Raw genomic sequence first — 22,106 nt, forward strand, 5'->3', positions numbered from 1 at the left:
AAGCCATTGAGTTTTCCATAAAAGAAATATTATTGCTTTAAATAAGTAACATACATTCATAAATATGCAATTACCAACTGAAATGTTTACTAGACTTTAAGCATAAATCATATTTTTACGTTGTTTTAAAATATTTGTGTCTTGTTCTGAGAAAATTGGGCTTAATGCATGTGCATAAAGTGTCGTCCCAGATTAGCCTGTGTTGTCCGCACAGGCTTATAAGGAACGACACTTTCCGCTTAAACTAGATTTTCGGTAAAAAGGGACTTCCTTTAAACGGAAAATACCATTTAAGCTGAAAGTGTCGTCCCTGATTAGCCTGTGCGGACTACACGACACATTTGATTGTACCACTCAACATTTGTATGAATTATCTTTGCGACCAATTATAGTTGATTAACTCCTACTCTGTTTAATATTCTCAAGTAGAACGATGGCAAAAAAGAACACCCTAAAGCAATCCATGCATTACAATACTAGCAACAATATAATATTTTATTCAATTCAACTGAATGCATCTGGTGGTTTATGTTCGTCGATAGAAGTTCAAATTCACACGAAATTTTATAAAATTGGCTGAAATAGAGTAATTGATTTTAAGCACCCGATGTCGAGCATTAAATTGCACATTACGCAACGTAAATATCTGTTTCAATGATTCAAACGAATTTGCAGAAGCTTAGAGGTGTTCAAATCTCGTAACCACTCCGCTAAAGTGTTAATGACACGTTTTGCTCTAAATCTTAATTTGTACCCACTTATTCAGGAAAATTTAGCACGTTAAGCATATGTTAAAGGTAAAATATTTTCTTGGACAACGTTGTGGTGAATATCCGTGTGCAACTTTTCTCCGTATCTTATTCTTATATCATTGTGCCATACTTTCTGAATTAAGACCACATATTAAATGGAATTAATACATAATGATCTTGTTTACGACAACGATTTTCTGTTTATATTTTTTCAATTTATTTATTCAGAAAATAAAATAAGACATTGCTGCGGATTCGTTGCAAATGATTAATAATGCAATGTACGTGATCTGAATATTTGAACTTTTAAAACGATACTCGTACCTCTTCTTGTCTTTACACAAAGAACAATTATAGTTAAACATAGTTGAATAGAATGAATTAAGACCAAAAGTGTTACTTTCCCTGGGTGTTCGAGACAGCGAAATGAAGGACATCATGTGTGGCTTCATATCATATATGAAGCTAAATGCTTACTTCTTGAACACATTATGATAACGTACTGTCTTAATTAGTGACTTTCTGGGGGCGATGACGACAAGATGATACTAGTAGGGATGTCAGTAACGTAAATGCCTAATACTATTTTGCTATAATGATTTACTTAATGCCTAAGAATATTACATACATAAACTTGATTGCATATATAATCTAAAAATACCGAAAACCTATTTTATTATTGACTTAACGCATTTTTGAATAGATATTCTGTAATAATTCTGCCGAATTCCAAGATATATTGCGTCTAGAACAATGTATTACAGTTAATGTATGCTAACATGTATGTATACGTTCCTTTTTCACTGAAGGAAGAATGTCAATTTATTAAACATTGAACAACTTCAAGCGTTTTATTTGTGTCAATATGATCATAATGCATGGTCATTGTATCAATAAGGACAGTTGAACATAGAAATTCAGCAACAATAACTGTCCTTAAGAACACGCTTCTGTTAGGATAATGTAGAAATTTGAAGGTCATGTACTTGTGCCTGCAAAGAACGATATTTTGATTTGACTAAAAGTTTGTTTTAAGTCTTCATTACTTATCTGTAGGCATTGCATGATTCTCATTTTTTCTTATTTGCAGAAATATATAAAAGGTATAACCTATATTTGAATAAATATATGAATAACTAAACTCAATTGATATAAATCGTAGGAACTCCCAACAATTCTTTTAGTTAGGTTATTTAAGCATTTGCCTTTCAGTAAATAACATTACATATATCACGACATTTAAACAATCATGTTTTAAACTGGTATAATTGCATTGCAATGCATTTTAATAATAATAACAAGTACAATTAATTTTAAAATCTTAACTTAAGGAAACAAACTTCAAACAAATATGAGTGGCTCTCGTTTATCGCAAGCCAATTAACTAAACGAATATCGTTGCATTCGGATTCTTCATCTTCTTAGAATTGCTAGAATCTGTATTCAGTACATGCCATTTTTTGTAAACAACAAGCAGCATAAAACAAGTAAAGTTTATATTTATTTAGTTTGCACCTCTGGAGATTACAACATAGTAAGTACTAACCTATGCTGCAGCCTAAAGTGTAATGCCGTATTACTGGTGTCTATACTTCATGTACACGCTTGGCGTTTGCTAGATATAAAATTGGTGTGCTTTGATTTATATTTAAATATATGCTAGGCAGAAGAAAGGCTATTTAATCATGTGTCCTGGTAAAGTATGGGACCTTAGGGAACCTTTACGTAAGTGGGCACGTTTATTAACGACAAAGCTTTACAACACCATTTCAATGCAATACAATCTCAATTCAATTAAATTTTCATACTGTTAATTGACAGTTTGATATAAATTTTAGAAAGACTTAAAGTAAATTAGTAATTCAGTTAATAAATATTCATTCATTCAATATTATCCATAAACCGATGTAATGATGTAAAAATGAATATGCTTTCAAAAAGGATAATTTAATTTTTATTAGCTTTAAAAAAAAATTAGGGGAAAAGTTTTACTACCTTTAAAATACTACTTATAAAGTAAGTCTGCAAAGAATATTATAATATTAAGAATGTAATTGGGAATAAATGCAGAGTCTATTTGTTATGAGTATGCTGTTAGAAAAGCAAAATAGTTCAATAAAAGTAAACAGCAAAAGCGTGTACAAGTATGTTTTTATATCGCATCACATATATCAATGTTACTGAAAGTGACGGAAAATAAGTTTTTGGGCACACCATCCAAGCCCATGTATATGAGTTAGCCCGTTATGGGAGTTTACTTATTATTGTTTCGAGCCAACCTACCTAACTGGAATCAATATCAGAATCAATCACCATTTGTACAGACCCAATAACAATAGTGTATAATACTTGTACTTGTAGTTTGGCGTACGTAACATAATTAATGTAGCATGATTGATAGTTAAGTCCAGATGACTAATAGGTAAAATGTTGTTTCTCTGACACTCGTAAACATGCCTGTCTTCATAGATTTCCACAGAACACGTCAGGAAGTTCTTACGTTTGTATTGTTAACAGAGGGTTTAACTGTTGCTGGCAAAACGTGGTTGGTTTGAGCCGAGAAACTGTCAGAATTTTTATTTCGTGTGGTTATTTTCAGAAAAAGAATGTAGAGTAAATACCTTGTTTGAAGGATTTTTGAGAACGTGTTTAGTGTTTAAGTTATTATTTACCGGCATTATTCTAATAAGAATTATATGTGAAGAGTTCAGATACTTAACAAAACAATTCGTGTCAGGATAATATGTTTTGTTTAAAATATACGTATATAAACCACATTTAAACCACAAACCAGCGTAACAGTGATTTATTCTGGAATAGTTAATTGATGTCGCACTCGTTACATTTTCCGTTATTAAATATGAATGTGTAAAGTCGGCTAAAGTTCCAACAATAAAGATACTTTCGGACTGCGTTTACATTTCTATATATCGGATATAAATATGTAATACAACAAAGACGAATATATCAGGTAACAGTTTTCATATATTTGCTTGTGTATAATTAGTTTTATTTGTATCGCATTAACACATAAGGTTATTTTATTAACGTGTAGAATTCTTTGAATTTTATTTACATAAACACAAAGAATATACAAAAATAGATTGTAAATAACCATTGATTCAATTAAACATATACATATGTGTTTGTGATATATACACATGCATTTAAAAATATTTATCGATATTTATAATATTTCTTTACATGACTGTGCATCTAATTAATACGCGTTGGTTTTCATCTTTCGCTTAAGATTTTTGTTATTTTGTATGTGTCTGTTAAGTTGTGTTTTTCGTTGCCTTGTTCAACACATTATCAGTAATATCACGGCGGTCACTTTACCCAATAACTATGTTCATGTTTACCCAGGCATCAGCCAGAGAGGAAAATATAATAGCAAGATACTGAAGTATAAATGCCTTTGTAAATAATTGTGCGAAATAAATCATCGAACAATACGTAACTACGAAATGTACATAACAATATCTTATAAGAGTATAATACATATTTTTTAACACAATGATCTTTTCATTAAGACCACCAAGCAAGCAGTGCGAGGCTAAATAGGTATGCGAACGTTAACCCATTTATGCCTAGTGGACTCTCCCATCCTTCTAAATTGGATCAATTTATTTCCAAAATTAGGGATGTCTTGTTTATTATTTTCTATATTTAGAATATTTCTTACATAAATTCCTTTAGGCAAACAGCGCAGACCCTGATGAGACGCCGCATCATGGCCGCTATTTGCCAAGGCCTTTGTTCTAGACGCTATGCATAAATGGGTTAAGTTAAATGTAAACCAGATTGAGTGCTTGCACCATTTCTTCTGTACATGTAAGGATGTTATTACACCGAGGGAATTTTCGTTTCTCATCACAAAATACACACGATCCCCTATTGAACTGTAAAACCTTTAAATGCATACAAAAGTCAAAATCAAAAACATAATTCACCTTAAAGCAATGGTTAGGCTCTTCTCTGATATTGCTTCTTTTTAAAAGGAATTTGTTTGGTATGAATATTATACCGGTAGTTGAAACAAATGTAAAACAAACATGTTGTCACTTATTTATAATTATATGTGTCTTAAAGAACGATATATGCATAATGGTATTTATAATGTATGTAAATATATCAAAGAGGCTCTTCTTATAAGAAATGCGGTTCTAAAAAATACTGCTCGATACTTTCATTGCCGCTTTGATAGTTTATTAGTATGTGTATTCTTTTCTTAAGTGTCTGTTTTAAGTTATTTAACGTTATTTTGGTATACCTAGTTACGTGACATAAAATAATACGTATAATTTAGTATCAAAACGATGTTCGTCTAAATAAACTGTCTGTCTGTCTGTCTGTCTGTCTGTCTGTCTGTCTGTCTGTCTGTCTGTCTGTCTGTCTGTCTGTCTGTCTGTCTGTCTGTCTGTCTGTCTCTCTGTATAATTTAGTCTTAAATAAAGTCTGTTTTTAGTTTCGTAATTTAAGATATGCATTTAACTATGTGTACTTACAAATAAACGTTCAATTTCAAACCTAATGAACCAAAAAAAAGGTCTAAACTATTTGTAATAAGCCGTGACGGAATATATAGAACTGGCAATGTAGCAACAGTTCTTAAGTAAGCGCATAATTACCCTGTTATCTGGGGAATCGATCGGGCTTATTATAGGTGAACTCATTTTTTGCAACCGTTTCTCAACGAACCATGATATATTAGCATTGATTTCTGTAATGCATAATCATATTTCACTGAGTGTCTTCACGCCGAAAAAACTGACAAAACACAGCCAGAGTGTGGTTCGATTGAAGAGCTATTTATTATAATTTGTATATACCTGCTTATGATAATAATACATCTCATTAGTTGATTGTGAATGAATAAATTCCGGAAAATGATAGGGTGTATCAAATTGACTGCATAGTGTATTATTTATGTTGATGTATTGTTTAAATATGTTATATTGTTGTTAGTATCGTGTTAGTATGTTCGCTTGCGATGTTTATTAGAGGTAATATTACGGATACATAATTGTGTAGTAAATATCTTAATAATCATGTTAATAGTCGTGTTAAGTTCTGTCTGCAAAATCAATGATCATATGTGATTATTTGCGAACAGTTGAACTCTGTATTTAACAGTTTCGTATATGTCATCCCCGTTGTTGTATCATGCAATCAGTGATATCGGTGTGTGACATAATTTGCCTCATTAGATCATAAGTACAACAAAAATATTAACACGAAAGTTACGCTATTTTAAGACAAGCATGTCGCTGTTTATGATTAGTAAAACCTCACATCTGGACATCAGGTAATGCCCAGCAGAACGTGCAAAGACAGTTACTACTATTTTCTATTTTAAGCCAACCACGTAATTTCTGAAAGCCTTGTTTTACCTTTCTTGTATTTTATAAATGAGTGTTTTGCAACATTAAATATATGTATGGGAGATATATAATGATGCAAGTACAACAGTGTACATAGATATACGTGCTCATATATGATTAAATAATTTTGTCTGATCAATTAAAGTGCAGATTAACACATACTTTTGACACGAAACATTGTTCCGATCAGGATTTGTTTGAGCTTAAATGGACATTTAAAAGCAATAATATATTGCCATTAGTATTTTCGAATAATTGATGTAAGTTATACAACAACGTAGCACAATACACTTATCAAACTTAAATGTAGTTAACCGGAAATCTTTTCAAATGTATAATGCATATTTACTGAGAATATGAACTGTTCTCGTAAAAGGATTGCATATCTTTACACATCTGCAGAAAGAATTACGGTTTTACCAATGCCACACTTCCTGTAATCAGTTCCATATGAAAAGGCAGATTAACACAAACGTTTTTGTCGAATACAGTTTAAAAAAAATATGTGGTTTGTTTATTCATAGAAAATTTCGTAAGGGAAAAGTGGATTAATATCGGATGAAGTTAAAATACTTTGGGTTTGGAACATATTATATTCAAATTGTTCAAACATTTTTCTCTAACCACCAGACTCAAACATTTGGTTTGTATAATCTGTGTTTATTTAAATAACTTTTGACACGCTATCGTGTTATCATAAAAGCCGCATTCAGTATTTAGTATGTGTTATGTTTTATCACTAAGTATGTTTGGCTGAATTCGCATTATTTTATATTATTTACTGTTTCCTGTGTCTTACCAACATATAAGTTTAAACTTATTGATATTAGCCTGATTGCATAGAAAGCATAAGGCTTATTTGAAACGCTCTCGAGTTCTTTTACTGGGACTAGAATCAGTACGTTGTGTGTATGCGAAGATCTAAGGAACACTCCCACAGTGGGGATCGAACACGTGACCTCCCAGTCGATGGACGAACACCATATCCACTACGACACGGCAACCAACATAATTATAAGAATCCAAGGAATAAACCTCATTTTACTATTATTATTTTAATAGATTTGCTGGTGTTACATTTTTGGGGATGATTATTCAGAAATAAGAAACGAGCTATTACACTGTTGTTATTGTCATCGAACTTTATTGCGGATATTCAATATTAAATTTCACACATTCCAATCAAATATTCTGAACGAAATGCGGCATCTGACCTGTGTTTATGAGTTCCTTTTTAGTTGGTTTCAATCTCGCCCTTTTTTTTCAAACGAAAAGCAACCCATTGGTTCCTGTCGAAATTCTGGTATACAATATGAACATAAAACCACTGCATTTCTGAAACTTGGATGTGTACCCAACATTTGATTTATTTAATCGTTCATTTGTACTCGGATATATATTGAATAGAAGTTTATTGATAATTATTTTGAAATATGATATTATGATATCACTATTTATTTGATATCGATAGCTTGTGAACTGGTGAAGTGCGCGGTTCGCCCTCTTCACACGTTACTCACAAACACTTGTAGAAATCCATGATGGTAAGTGTTAAAAGATGGTTAACCCAATGTAATCAGTTTTAGTCATTGTGTGATTGTGATTTGTTTGCTGTGGCTGTTCAGTCTCGCTGGAAATATTATTTCGAAACAATGATCCAGACTTAAGACAGCTCTTGTGGAGAAAATTGTGTTTTTAAATAAAAACCAGTTCTTGATTAAACCCCAAAAGTAAATAATGTCACAGTTGATTGCAGTTTTTACTGTTCTGAGTTTCTGATTAGAGTTAACTTTGTAAAATTAATCCAAAATCAATGTTGTTCTTGTTTTATGGTTTGAAAATGTTTTAAGGAAAGAGTTTAGAATTCTTATTTTTGTATGCTGTACACAATGTTAAAGTTAATTCTTAATAATGGTGAATACTAGTCATTTATTTTTTTTATTCAATTGAATGTTGATTATGTTATAAACCATTGTGATTGTATTTTTTTGTATTTTATTTCATTTCATTCTTATTATAAATAATAAGTTGGTCCTTTATTTAAGGCAAGTGACCGATTGCCCAAACAGTACAAAACAGCCCAAAACAGCCCAATGCAAAACAACATAAATTAATTGGTCAAGAAACTATTATCATAAGGTCCATATTTAAGTAGATATTTTCATATTCTTCTGATGATGATAATAAAATTTATTCTTTTGAAATAAAATAACTTTTTAAAGATCTGTTTTTATTTACCAATCTGTAATATTCTTCCCCTGTACACGATGTGTTGTTGTTATTGGGGTTTAACGCCGTTTTCAACAAAGTACGTAACATTGCAGACACAAGATTTTTCACTTTTTCGAACACGAAGCAAGATTGTTTTAGCATTTATTCATTATTAAATCATAAAACACATAAGGAATAGTCATGATAAAGTTCTGTTTGATAAAATATAGCAATATAATTTTAATATCAACAAAAACACTGGTTAAAAAATTAAAAACTTCATTTTTTGATAAAAATGCTGATCAATCGATCAATCGCTGATTATGGCCTCCGATTAATCGACTCGGTTTTGGGGAACCGACTCCAACCACTAATGTAAACAATTCATTTCTTATATAATAGTGATGCGCAAAGGCATCATATAAAAACTAGTGACTTTCCGGTGGTCAATAGATATATGCATATGTGTTAACTTACAGTCCGTTTATTTTGGCTAAAATAAATACTTTGCGCTGAATGCTTTACAGTTTGTGATGCGATGATTACCAACAATAACAACTTTATTGGTAATATTATGTTTTAAAACGCGTGGTTATCTGTTCAATACTCTAAATCCATCCTTAGTGTTCAGTAAGTCGTTTAAAACGGAACGAACATCTCAAAAACAAAATATTTAACAATCCTGTTTTAACGATGCTAATGACAATATAATAGCTATTCAATCGGACTGGAAGTATGTACTGGGGTATATCTGTAGATGTACGTTAATTATCACGTGAACAAGTTTCTAAGATTTGGCTGAACTCATTTAATCGTTTTTACATACACATATTGTCGATCGTTTTATTTTACATTGCGTAATGAATGTCTCTGTGCAAGAGTATGAACGTACCGCAAACTTGATCTGAACGATATACAAGACGACCAGTGCGTTTATATCTCGAGATTGTAGAGTTCAACTCCTTTAGATACGCATTGCTCATAATGTTAATATATTTATTTGCTATTGCACTTTTTTGTATTGTATTATATTGATATCGTATTATATGCACTCATACAAATCGTACACAATTTAGTTTGTAGCGTTATACGAATGAACACATACGCTAACACAAAGACAACGTTTTAATTGATGATTATGTTTCTATTTATATTTTAACACAAACACTTTTCAAAGTCTTGTAATAGTAATATCAGCAAAATACTAGCGAACCCGTTAACGGGCTTCACCCCTGACAATTAGAAATTGTGAAACTACATCCCTGCATATGTAGTGTGTACTGGCTTAATTTTATACAAAAAACTGTGTATATACCCATTTAACACTCGATGCTTCTATGTTATATAAGGAAAGATGCGAAACTTAGACAGGAAACGTTCAACTTTTAAACTAAGGAATGCACATTTATAAATGAAATATAGGCCTGAGGCTTGTCTGTTCAATTTTACAATGAGAAAAATTGTCCGGATAAAAAGATAAATAAATTTACCATACGACCACACCATTAAATCGTTTTTATAACATAAGGCCGAACCATGCAATTCTTATTTTTGTAAATAAATAATTTTCTTAAATGATAATTTGATCAGGTTATTACGTCACTAGTTAATAATTCACATAGCTTTACTAAAGTTCAAACGAAACTGATAAAAGTAAGCGCTATTTCCGATACTTGCGCAAACAATCTATATTCGTTTGGAGGGTGTTATACACGTGTGTTGTACCATATGTTAGGAAAATGTCTTTAGCGATGGAAATATGTACAGTTTTTGGAATCTTTTATTGCTCGTGTCAACGAAAAATCACACAAAAGTGTGTGTTTTTATATCTTATCGTTTAAGTGTATAATAATTTGATGTCTGAATCCAAAGCGAATCATGTGTAACAAAGCTATAACCCAGGTCAGTATATGTATCTACAACAACTACAAAAACATAATTTCTACTAAAGAAGGATACTTTCGTAACATTCGAGTCCATATTTGCGATACGTATTTGTAAAATACTGGACCACCTACATAAACCCTTCACAAACAACTAAATTAAGTTCACATTACTACTTGAATAGCATTTAAACCTTTAATCCAGATATTGGTCCATATATCGTGTCTTTTGTGTTTTCCGTGGATTTTGTCAGGACTATGTTGCATTAAATAGTAATAGCTGCCATATGCACCAAGAAATACGATTTTGCCTAGACATTCCCATAGCGCAATATTATGCTCGCACCAAAGAATATTAAATGGCCTTATACATTCTAAATAATACCCTATTACCGATGCCTTCAAATATCATTATGTCACTGTCTGTTATATTTCAAAATATAATAATTCAATACACTGATGCGTAAACATGTGAATTGAAAGGTTATATGCGAGCGTACACACATAAAGTATCTCATACGCACAACTGAGTCGCGTTCTGATAAAACTGGGCATAATGCATGTGCGTTAAGTGTCGTCCCACCTTTAGCCTTAACTTGATTTTCGTGCAGAAGAGACTTCCATTAAACGAAAAATACCATAAAAGCGGAAAATGTCGTCCCTGATAAGCCTATGCGGACTAAAGTGAGCGGAATAAAAAATAATAATACAAGTAATAAAGGGTATAAAACGACGAAAAATACCTGCCTCGTCGTAGACGTCGCTATCTTGTATGTCACGTGATTACCCCTCTGATAACGCTATACAGGTATCTGTTCCAGACAAGGAACTTAGAGAACAATTATTGCTTACAAATTCACAGATGCTCTGTTAAAGCCCGTTTTGTAATAAAAACCCGAATTGTAATAAATTATTACAAAGTGGGTTGCGATGCATTATTTGAAATAAGATTTATAGTAGGTATAGACAATTCACGCGACCTTTGTTCTAATAGACTTCAGGAAAAAGTCATAATGGATTAAATTATTACAAAGTGGGTTGCGATGCATTATTTTATTTCGTTTACAACACTGTTTAGAGTAGGTATTCAGAGTAGGTATTTAGGGTAGGTAGGGTAGGTATTCCGCCGACCTTTGTTCTTATAGACTCCATCAACAAATCATGAATATAATAATTTATTACAAAGTGGGGTACGCTGCATTATTACATTTCGGGTTGACAGTAACAACCCGTTTTGTAATAAAACCCGAAATGTAATAAATTGTACCATGTTCGATAAAGTCCCAGAAACAGTCTTGTACAAAGTTATTTTCAAGTTTATATTAGTTTAAGAGTAGGTATTTACAATGCCCCAGACATTTGTTCTCATAGACCCCATCAACTAATCATGAAAGTAATAATTAATTACAAAGTGGGTTGCGATGCATTATTACATTTCAGGTCGCCGATAACAACCCGTTTTGTAATAAAACCCCGAAATCAATTGTACCATGTTCGATAAAGTCCCAGAAACAGTCTTGTTTAAATTCATTTTCAAGTTTAAATTAGTTTTAGAGTAGGTATTGAAACTGTTTAGAGTAGGTAATTATAGTAGGTATTTAGGGTAGGTATTCCCCCGACCTCTGTTTTTATAGACTCCATCAACAAATCATGAATATAATAATTTATTACAAAGTGGGTTGTTACTGTCAACCAGAAATGTAATACTTATGTTAACTTGAAAATAACTTCAAAAATGACTGTATCTCGGGCTTTGTCTGACTTAGTTACATTTATTACATTTCGGGGTTTTATTACAAAACGGGTTGTTACTGTCAAAACGAAATGTAATAATGCATCGCAACCAACTTTGTAATAATTTATTACATTTTGTTTTTTTCAAAAACTTATTTAAACTTGAAAATCACATCGAAGATAGATTGAATCTCGGATTTTGTCTTACACGGTAAAATGTATTACATGTTGGGGTTTAATTACCAACCGGGTTATTTTATGTCAACCCGACATGTAATAGTGTATCGTAACCCACTTTTTAAATTAGAACATTCATGATCTTTTGATGAAGTCTGTTAGAGCAAAGGTCGGTTGAATTCTTAATATCTACTCTTAAACTTATGTTAACTTGAACAAAATTTCAAAAATGACTGTATCTCGGACTTTGTCTGACTTAGTAAAATTTATTACATTTCGGGTTTTTATTACAAAACGGGTTGTTACTGTCAAAACCAAATGTAATAATGCATCGCAACCCACTTTGTAATTATTTATTACAATTTGAGTGTTTATTACAAAACGGGTTGTAACAATGCTCTCAGGTGATAATATAACTAGGTAAGCAAATTGCGCTTGATTAAGATAATCAATTAAACACTACATCGCCCGGTTAATTTGCATCTCTTCCATGGTTGACTATTTGATGAAAGCTAATTATATGTTGAAGAAGAACTGTACGCAATTGGCGGAAAAGTTGTTCGCGGAACAAAAACAATCTTTAACAACATCATACCAAATGATGTTGACAAATTTATGGCGAACTTTGCAGAAATTCATCGAATGTCACTTCATTATCCAAGTTTAACTCATCTTACTATGTTGATGAAAATTTCATGCAGCATCACACATAGTAAGGAAGGGCCGCGTCGTTATACGTTTAAAAAAAAATAATTATAGATTTAATAATCGTTCGCATAATACGAAAGCCCTAATGTCCAAGCGTTCATTTATAATATAAATAAATAAATAAATAAATAAATAAATAAATAAATAAATATATATATATATATATATATATATATATATATATATATATATATATATATATATATATAGAGAGAGAGAGAGAGAGAGAGAGAGAGAGAGAGAGAGAGAGAGAGAGAGAGAGAGAGAGAGAGAGAGAGAGAGAGAGAGAGAGAGAGAGAGAGAGAGAGAGAGAGAGAGAGAGAGAGAACAGATTCACGTTAACATTTGGGAAAACCATTTTTTCACAAAACAGCCAGTTCATATTCTTACCTTATATTTACCGAAATAACTTATTTGCCAAGACGACTTATCGATATTTTGTCAATCTTCCATGCCTAAATGTTATTTATTAATTACACTCCTTGGCTATTACGCTTACCTGTTCCTGTTCCGTTTGCGCATTCCACCGTGTATAACATACTTCCTTCTAGTGGTTCATGGGTATTTAACCAGTCACTTTTTGTGTTTAATTAGTTAGGAGAGTACCCGCTATAGAAGCAGAGATAGACAATTCTCAATGTATTGCTTTCGCATGCGAGGCCTGTTCATGGTAACGCATGTATGTTGTTGGTTAAACATTTTGTTGACTTTGGAAAGCGTTCGAGTTAAATTTTGAAAACATTCGTCGAGATGTCAGTGTCTTAGTTCCATCGCATTATGCTACACCTTTACGTGTATTTAAGCATCTTGGTTGTTTCAGTTTCTAACAATACCAGAAAATAAAACGTAAATAAACAAATGCACGGTGTTCATCTTTTAAAAAGAGCCTATGCTCATTTATAAATAATACATATGTAAACATCGTCAGATATTAAGATTTATTAACCAAACCTAAACAGCTTTATAACATTAAAAGCAGAAGTCACTTGACTGTTAATCCGATCATATAAAGTGTGATATATTAATTAGTTGTTTAAGAATGTTTTCAGATTAGATATGTTAAAGCCAGTAGTCAATGAATCTTACACATCTATTAGCACCACGTTGATATCAACCCAATTAGCCATAAACTACAGTTGGTTGAATGTTTAACTTTCGTTGAAGGTACTTAAAAAGCCTCATTTATTATTCTGTTGTGCTTGTACTTCTTCTACCTTATATTATTTGAAGAATTGCACGAAATTCAATTACAGACAAATATCGTATTTAGACAAAACATTTTTACAAATGCATGACCATTTCTTTTGAAAAAAAGAAACGTTAACGTTCCACGATAGGACTGATATTTTTATCCCATTATGTCGCTAGTCCTTAATAAGGTGGCCTTCTATGAAGATAAAAAAGCAGTCTTGCCTTTAAAAAAAAATGATGGAATCTCATAAACGTTGTTAAAACGTCATGTAAGATATACTCAAACAGAATTGCGAATGCTCAGTAAAATTGATCGAATCTGTCTTGCGTGTTGTAGATTTATTATTTTTTCTCCTTAATATATCTCATTATGTCAATCATATTGTCAATTACTGAAAGTATTGATGCGAATAAACACTCAGTGTCATTTCACTATACATCCACGTCTAAATGAATATATATTGTTTATTGTAAATTTCTGAATTATGTTGGGCTCAAATACAAATTATATATCGATATTTGTTTTCGATTGCGTTAGAATAAAGAGCGACGATGTTGTAATGCTCAATGTGCTCAGCACACGAACAAAGAAGCTATGACCGGTATGTAATGCAATACAAAGAACTATAAGGAATGTGTAACTAAATGTTCGGGATTTATTTCCCTTGAGTTTGAATCATGCTGTTAATATGCGGGACGTTGCCTCCAATAATATGCCGTAGAAAAATGCACTTATGTTGTCATGTTTTGCATAAAATTGTTCAGGTGTGAGATGGTAAAATGGAGAACACATTGACATGTATCTAGGAATGTTTTTAATTATCATTTCCGATGTGTCCCCCCTACGTAAAACTGACTTCAGCCCAAATGTTTGGGTCCAATTGTTGTCAGCCAAGATTTTCTCATTTGTCTTTAGGTGTCGATGTGTCACATAAATCGACAAACGTTCACTTTTTATTAATTACGGAACCGTATCGTGTTGTCCTGTACAGAAACAAATTAAAGTATGTTAATATTTGTTAATGAACGTCCATCCACTTGTATTACATGATTTAAAGTAACAGGTTATTTATAGACATATACAAACTGTTGATTGATCCCGTTATTCAACTGTTATATATCTTTTTAAATATCCACTGCATTAGTTTGTTTAGACTTATGTGTATTGTCGTCTGTTAAATTGACACATGTTGGTGATTTGTGAAACAAGCGGCTGAAAATAAGTGCTTTTCTCCTGTAAAAAAAGACAAATACAGACTGTTGTTTGATCACGTTATTCAAGTAAAACTCATGTTCAAAGCATGCGCTGTTGTGTTATTTCTTACATATAAAAACCTTTTTACTCAAAATTGCAACATTATTTTAGTAATGATTAAACACATATGTAGAAATAATGGTTATGGCATTTTGCATAACTGACAACTTTCATAAAGTGTCACTTACAACAATACAATTGTCTATATACTTAACAATTGCACTCCTTCATTCACATACTAGCTATACGTCATCGTTCCTATGGGCTCCTGGTCATTTTTCCATTCCAATGATAACTGACCCCCGGGACAAGGTTTCCTTTTGTAAGTGGAAGAATTACTTAACTTCTTTGTAATGGATAGTGAATTGGTAATACTGGTGCTTGAGTATCTATATTCATTTAATATTGTTGTTTATGTGTGTTGAGATGTAATGAATAAGTTAAGTAACAGTGTTTTTTTGTAAGACTGAGCACACGGCATATTGTATATAAAACTGTCATGCAACGGCATCATATGCGAACAATTACCTTCTGTTGATTAATACTTACGTGTATAATTGTTAGTTGAACGTGAAATATATCTCTTAAAACGAATAGTTTGCAATTGATTCAAACAAGTGGGTGATGCGATGATTTCCAAAACCTGCAACCACTTTATTGGCGATATAATAGTGAGTTATGTTAGACTATACTTAACATCCCAATCAAAACTTAATTCAGTCATGTAAGTGTTTTCCTTCATTCGTGTATTCTTTCATTCATTCTTTATTCATTCATTCATGCACTCGATTATTCATTCATTCATTCACTTATTTATTCATTCATTCATTCTTTCTTTCACATTCGTACTTTAATATATACGATAAAGAGGATTTATTTTTTAGAAATTTAGAAATAGAATAATCAAATTATCATACAATTATTGCTAACTACTATTGATTATTAAACGCTGAACGTGATACACAATTATACCCAGTAAAAAGAGTACACGCAAATAATGTATCGAGTATAAGCATAGATGTTTTATCATCAAAACGTTAACTTCAATTGTTTATAAAATCGATATTTTTCTACATAATGAAAGTTGAAAGAAATGCCAAAGTCTTAATTTCAGTATAGTTTGTTAAAAAAAAGCTATTTAGTACTTTAATATATATAATTTTACTTTTGGATGTCTACATAATTTTATGTAATTTTCTTGAAATATGTCAATCGTTATGTTATTTACAAGTACGTGAATTGTGGTATTTTATGGGCCATTGGTGAGCTTAATATTTTGTTGTATCTATTTAAATATCCACTGCATTAGTTTGTTTAAACTTATGTTTATTTTCGTCTGTTAAATTGACACATGTTTGTCATTTGTGGAACAAGCGGCTGAAAATAAGTGCTTTTCTCCTGTAAAAAAGTATATATAGTTTTGTTAGTCCTTTATCTGTTACTTATCGTGTTATGAAGCGTCGGTGAACCATCTATTTGGTTGATGTGGTGTATACACTTGTAATTTATATTGTAATCAACTACGCTATTGTACTGTAAAATTCTCATAATCTGTGTTTATGTTTATTATGGGTTTAGCAGTGTACGTTAACGATTTCAAGAGTATTATTTGAACGGTGAACAGGAATGTAAAATAAAACTTTACACAAAATAAAACGTGCCTATCCCCATTAAATATTGTATGCTAACAACAATAAAACGATCCTCGTAGACATTCCTCATTTACTTTTTGTCGTAGTATATTCACGATTCGTATTTCAAACGTCGGTGTCGATTTGCATTTATACTTAAGGAATTTCGTAACACGTTACGAAAAACACAAATATATTAAGACAAGTCTGTAGAAAGACAAAAAGCAAAACATGGTATCTACTACTAACATCGGAACTCATTGAAGACATAATTAACCTCTGTGAGGTCGTTATTATCTTGATGGTCAATGCCTTTATTTCAAAGAAAAAAGGTGCCTGCTTTTAAACGTATATTAACAGCGTACACAACAATTTATATGGAACAATTATGTATTGTACAGACAGTATTTTGCAATTAGCGTAAAAGGGGTTCAGAACTTGCATCCATATGTAACATAATGCTATTAAAAGCTTTTCCATTATCTTAATATTGTAAACATCTTGCAAATAAGTGATTGTTATCATATACACTGCACTGAAGCAGTATATGATTTAAGCAAAAGTTATTTTCAAATATTCTTAAGTAAGACAAACTCCCCAAAATGTCACTTTGTAAGATCAAGCGCATATGACCTGTCTTTAGCGGCTAAATTACATCGGGCGTGATTTTGAAAAGGAGCAATTTAACAAGTTTAGTTATTTAATTGTGCCAGTTAATGACACAATAAACGTTTGACGACATTTGTATACTGTACTATTACCTGAATGGTACATCATCTTTTAAACAACACACACTAATATCTTTAAAATGACCCCATTTATAGGTTATTAGATAAAAACAATACAAAAATACCAAAAACAAAACAACAACAATGCAACCTACATAACCGTACATATAACTAAGTGCACATGTATAACAAAACAATATTTTGCAGCGGCATAAAGATTGGAACACAGGTCCTTGATGTTTATACTTCATTCTTGAAAGTGGTTCATCATTTGTTGCATAGAGTAAAGGAAAAAACAGAAATGAACTTCTCCTAAGTAAATATATTATTCAACTAGTTATTTCTTATTTGCGTAAATTGAAATAGCAAAAGTATTATTTTTGTTAAATTTTGGCCGCTTGTTTAACAAAGTGTTAGCAATTGTATGTCTTAACAATTGGGTTTATCGCTTGAAATCGGAAGGTTTTACTTTATTAACATGCAAAAATAATCAATAACATAAACAAAACATGCAATGGATTTCTTGGATATAAACTTTTAAACAGAACACGTTGCATACTACACTCAATGGGGGGAAAACGAGTACATATTTTTAAATATGTATACTTTTTCAATGTCCAATTTTGTTATATGTACCTTATATTATTTATTAAAATAATACGCTTTTCATTGAATTTCTTATCATTTATGTCCACATGTTTTCTTCGCCTTTGTCAGAAAATGCTAATCCTGAACTTACAAAAGGCCAGTATTTGTCCATTTTTCATCTTTGAAACCAATGATTGATGTGACAGAAGTATTTCCGATAGCTTTCATATGATTGGGTACGCCGTTTATGGGAATTCATGTGGGAAGATGGTTTCTATAATTATTCCGATGTTTATATGTTTTATGTTTTACAAATATGTTTTATATGTAAAGCAATATTCAAATTTGTTTTGGCATTTAGCATTTGTGCGTTTATGCCTAGTTTTATCTTCGCAATCCATTCGTTAATTTAAAGAACTAACTGGTTGATTCCGAACTTTGGCATGATCGGCGTTGTGGGACTTTGTCTTGAACTATATATTTCTGAATAGGCTTTAACACACTTGTAGTAAACGTATACTTTGTTGCGAGCATGCACTGGATTGTCGTTGAATTTACTTGTCATTTACTGTATGTATTTAGACACAAACTGTGTAGGCGTTTCCACTTTGTCCATCATTTCAAATACATAGACACAGTATAACTCCAGAAACTAGTTTATACAAATATTGTATGCAAACTAAGCGTTTATTATAGGCAATTGACAAATACAATAGAATGCTAATGCAATACAATTCACTACTAACAACACGTGACTTTACATACAATCATAATCAAAGTTGGTGTCAACGCTATTCAACGGTTTATGGAAAGCACTTGGCCTTTAAACCATCGTGATTAAAATTAAAAAGCAAAAACAATATAATAACTGCATTAAATGTTCATTTAATTACCCAACGGTTAAGTTCCACGAAAACAAAAACATGCGTCTTTTTGAGGCACAATATACCACGAGCTGGCGATAAAGCATCAATGACCAAGCGACGAACAACTATGTGTTAATATATGTCATTACTTAGATATGGTATACTGATGCTTGGGTTATTGAACTTTAAATTTTTCATGACAACCTCGAACTTTCTGTTCATGTGAGTAAACATCATACACATTTGAATAACATTTCATAAAAGCGTTAGTTAGATACCACATGTAAAAAATCATGTTTAATCCCCCTGGCGCCATACGTTTCATACGACCTGACCCATCTAACGTATTCATATGCCATGAATGTTAGTGTGCAAACACTGAATTGTGTGATTCCTGTCCCCTTGACCTTGAAAATTGACCTCAAAAACATATGTAGTCTCCCTTTACTCCAAGTATCGAGCATATCAAATTTGAAAGTGCAAAGGATCAACATTTTATCTTGCGGAATTTGAGTTCATGTTAATTGTTGAAGCCCGTGTGATATTGACCCTTCACTTTCGACTCCAGAAGGCATCTTACTTTTATCCTAAGTAACCACCATATCATATTTCATGATCGGATGTCAACGAGTTTTCAAGATTTCATGCGGAAAAGCAACGATCTTCTTATCGTGTTAGAATGTAGCCTCTGACTTATTGACCTCACAATCTATAGGCCTCTTCATTTATCCCAAAATAACCATCATACCAAATCCCATGGGTGTATGTCTTTATATATCATTCGGAAATGACATCATAAAAAGACGGACCATCAAACCGACCGACCCACCGACCGACCGACTGGCTTATATTCGGGTTCAGTATCCATTTTTAACGTTTTAATCATCTACTGATTTTGTAAGGCAAAAATATATATTTATCGGTTGCGTCTTGATCTTCATAATATGCGTTTTAATCGAGAAAACTTTTTTCTGAAAAACAATTGTTTGCCTTTTTATTCAATATTTTTACATTATCAAATTGATATAATGACACTATTTTCGCGACTTCATTGTCCTAACGTATTTGACACAATTACGCTCTCTTGAGTCAGAACAATTTAGCACGTTCTCAGTTAATTCAAATCCGTGTCTAAATTCGTGTTGACACTATGCTTCTCATTGAAAATATTAGTTTGCATTTACACTAATGGTTGAGTCAATGACTGCAACCGAGCGAACGGCGTTGTAAATTATTTAATGGAGAACGGAGCTTTATAAACGGAGGTGATTACTTTACGCTATTTAGATTAGGAAAATCAAAGTACATTAAGTATATTACAGCATTGTTTTCCTCATCATGTCGACAATTACAATCATGTCTGAGCCTAAAACAATATATAGCTGAAAAAAAAGAAAAAGCGACTGTTTTAATGTTATGCTAGGTAATTACTTAACATCGTTGACTATTGGTTATGAACACTGTGCAAAGTAAAACCTTGATAATTAAAATGCCTTTACACTTCATCCGCGATCGGCTCAGTCAATGTTACTGAAACATAGCGTAAGATTTGGCATGCAATCTTATTATTTAGCACTCATTTTAATGTTTTAACACGGTTCACAAAGTGTAGAACATGACAAATATCATTAAAAATATTTTTTACTTATGAGAAATAACATTTAATATTTTCTATCAAGCCCTATTTTCTCGTGATTGTATCCATTTTGCAATGCTTGCATCTACGCTCGGGCGGATTGATTAATGATCGTTTTATTAAAAATAGACCTTGTGGACTTGTTATCTTATCTTTGCAGCTTGTATACAAACCAAGCACTGAGCTTTATTCGGCAATAAATGAAAGTTCTGCGAATAATAACATTGTTGAGCGAATTTTACACCTCGTTTCGTGCTTGCCGAATGCAATAAAGTGCGTCTGTTATTGATTACGCGGAATGTCCAGAAAATGTTCGACATAAAACAGAACATTAAAACTAAAATTGGTATTGTGAAACGGCAGTGTTTCACACTTTATATGAACCAAAAACCAAGGGGATAAAGTATTAAACATCGGCATTACAGTACACCCGTCGTCTTTTTCTGGTGCCATCAATCCTGCAAAGTCGGCTCTTCAATCGCGTTTAAAGATGTGGTGAAAGTTTAGCTTTGCACCAATACCAAACCTAACAAGCACACACACAACTACTAAACTGTAGACATAGCAAGTTTCACTTACTTATTTTTTCTTTTCATCATATCTGAAAACGTTTCACGTTAATCATAATATGCGTATGTAGATGTCACGTTGGGCCGTTGATTATATCTGAATACTTTGCACATAAATTACTAACTATACCGTAGAACATCATGCAAAATCTAACTGCTTGCATATATAGAAAGTCAAACTGAAATAAAAGTTTTTACAAAGAAGCTAGTGCATGAAAAAGGCACATGCAGCCTCAAGTGAAGATTGAGATTTTGCAAGCACACCGGAGTATGTATATTTAAATTGCACAAGGTCCTGTATAAGTGACCTGTGATTGTACAAATTGCGATCATTTGCATAACATTTGCATAACAAAATCCATCACCTTCAAATTATGTTTGTATTTTAGCAAATAATTGCTACCGTTTGTTGAGTATTCATCTTTTAAAACACATAGTACACAATATATTATCAATTTGTGTGTTTACCTGCTAAATAACAGCATTCAACATTATCACCAACTGTAGCAATTCCGTTTTAAATCTCAGTTCAGTAACGATAGCCACTTAGACATATACTTAAATAAAAATGAAATTGCTGTTGTCGTTTGCATTGCTTTTTGCGTGCTTATCCAAAATAATGTTTTGCAATTTCGTTTGTTTTCCGTATTCCGATCGCGTTGCATCGTAGAATAACCCCATAAGATGTGGTGCCCTAATCTAAAAACCTTCCTTAATAAAATATACCCATGAAACTATATTAAGATTCGGACGATGATCCGCACTAAGCATATTGGTGTCCTACAAATAT

Source organism: Dreissena polymorpha, chromosome 13, assembly GCF_020536995.1.
Source record: "Dreissena polymorpha isolate Duluth1 chromosome 13, UMN_Dpol_1.0, whole genome shotgun sequence".
Taxonomy (NCBI): Eukaryota; Metazoa; Mollusca; class Bivalvia; order Myida; family Dreissenidae; genus Dreissena; species Dreissena polymorpha.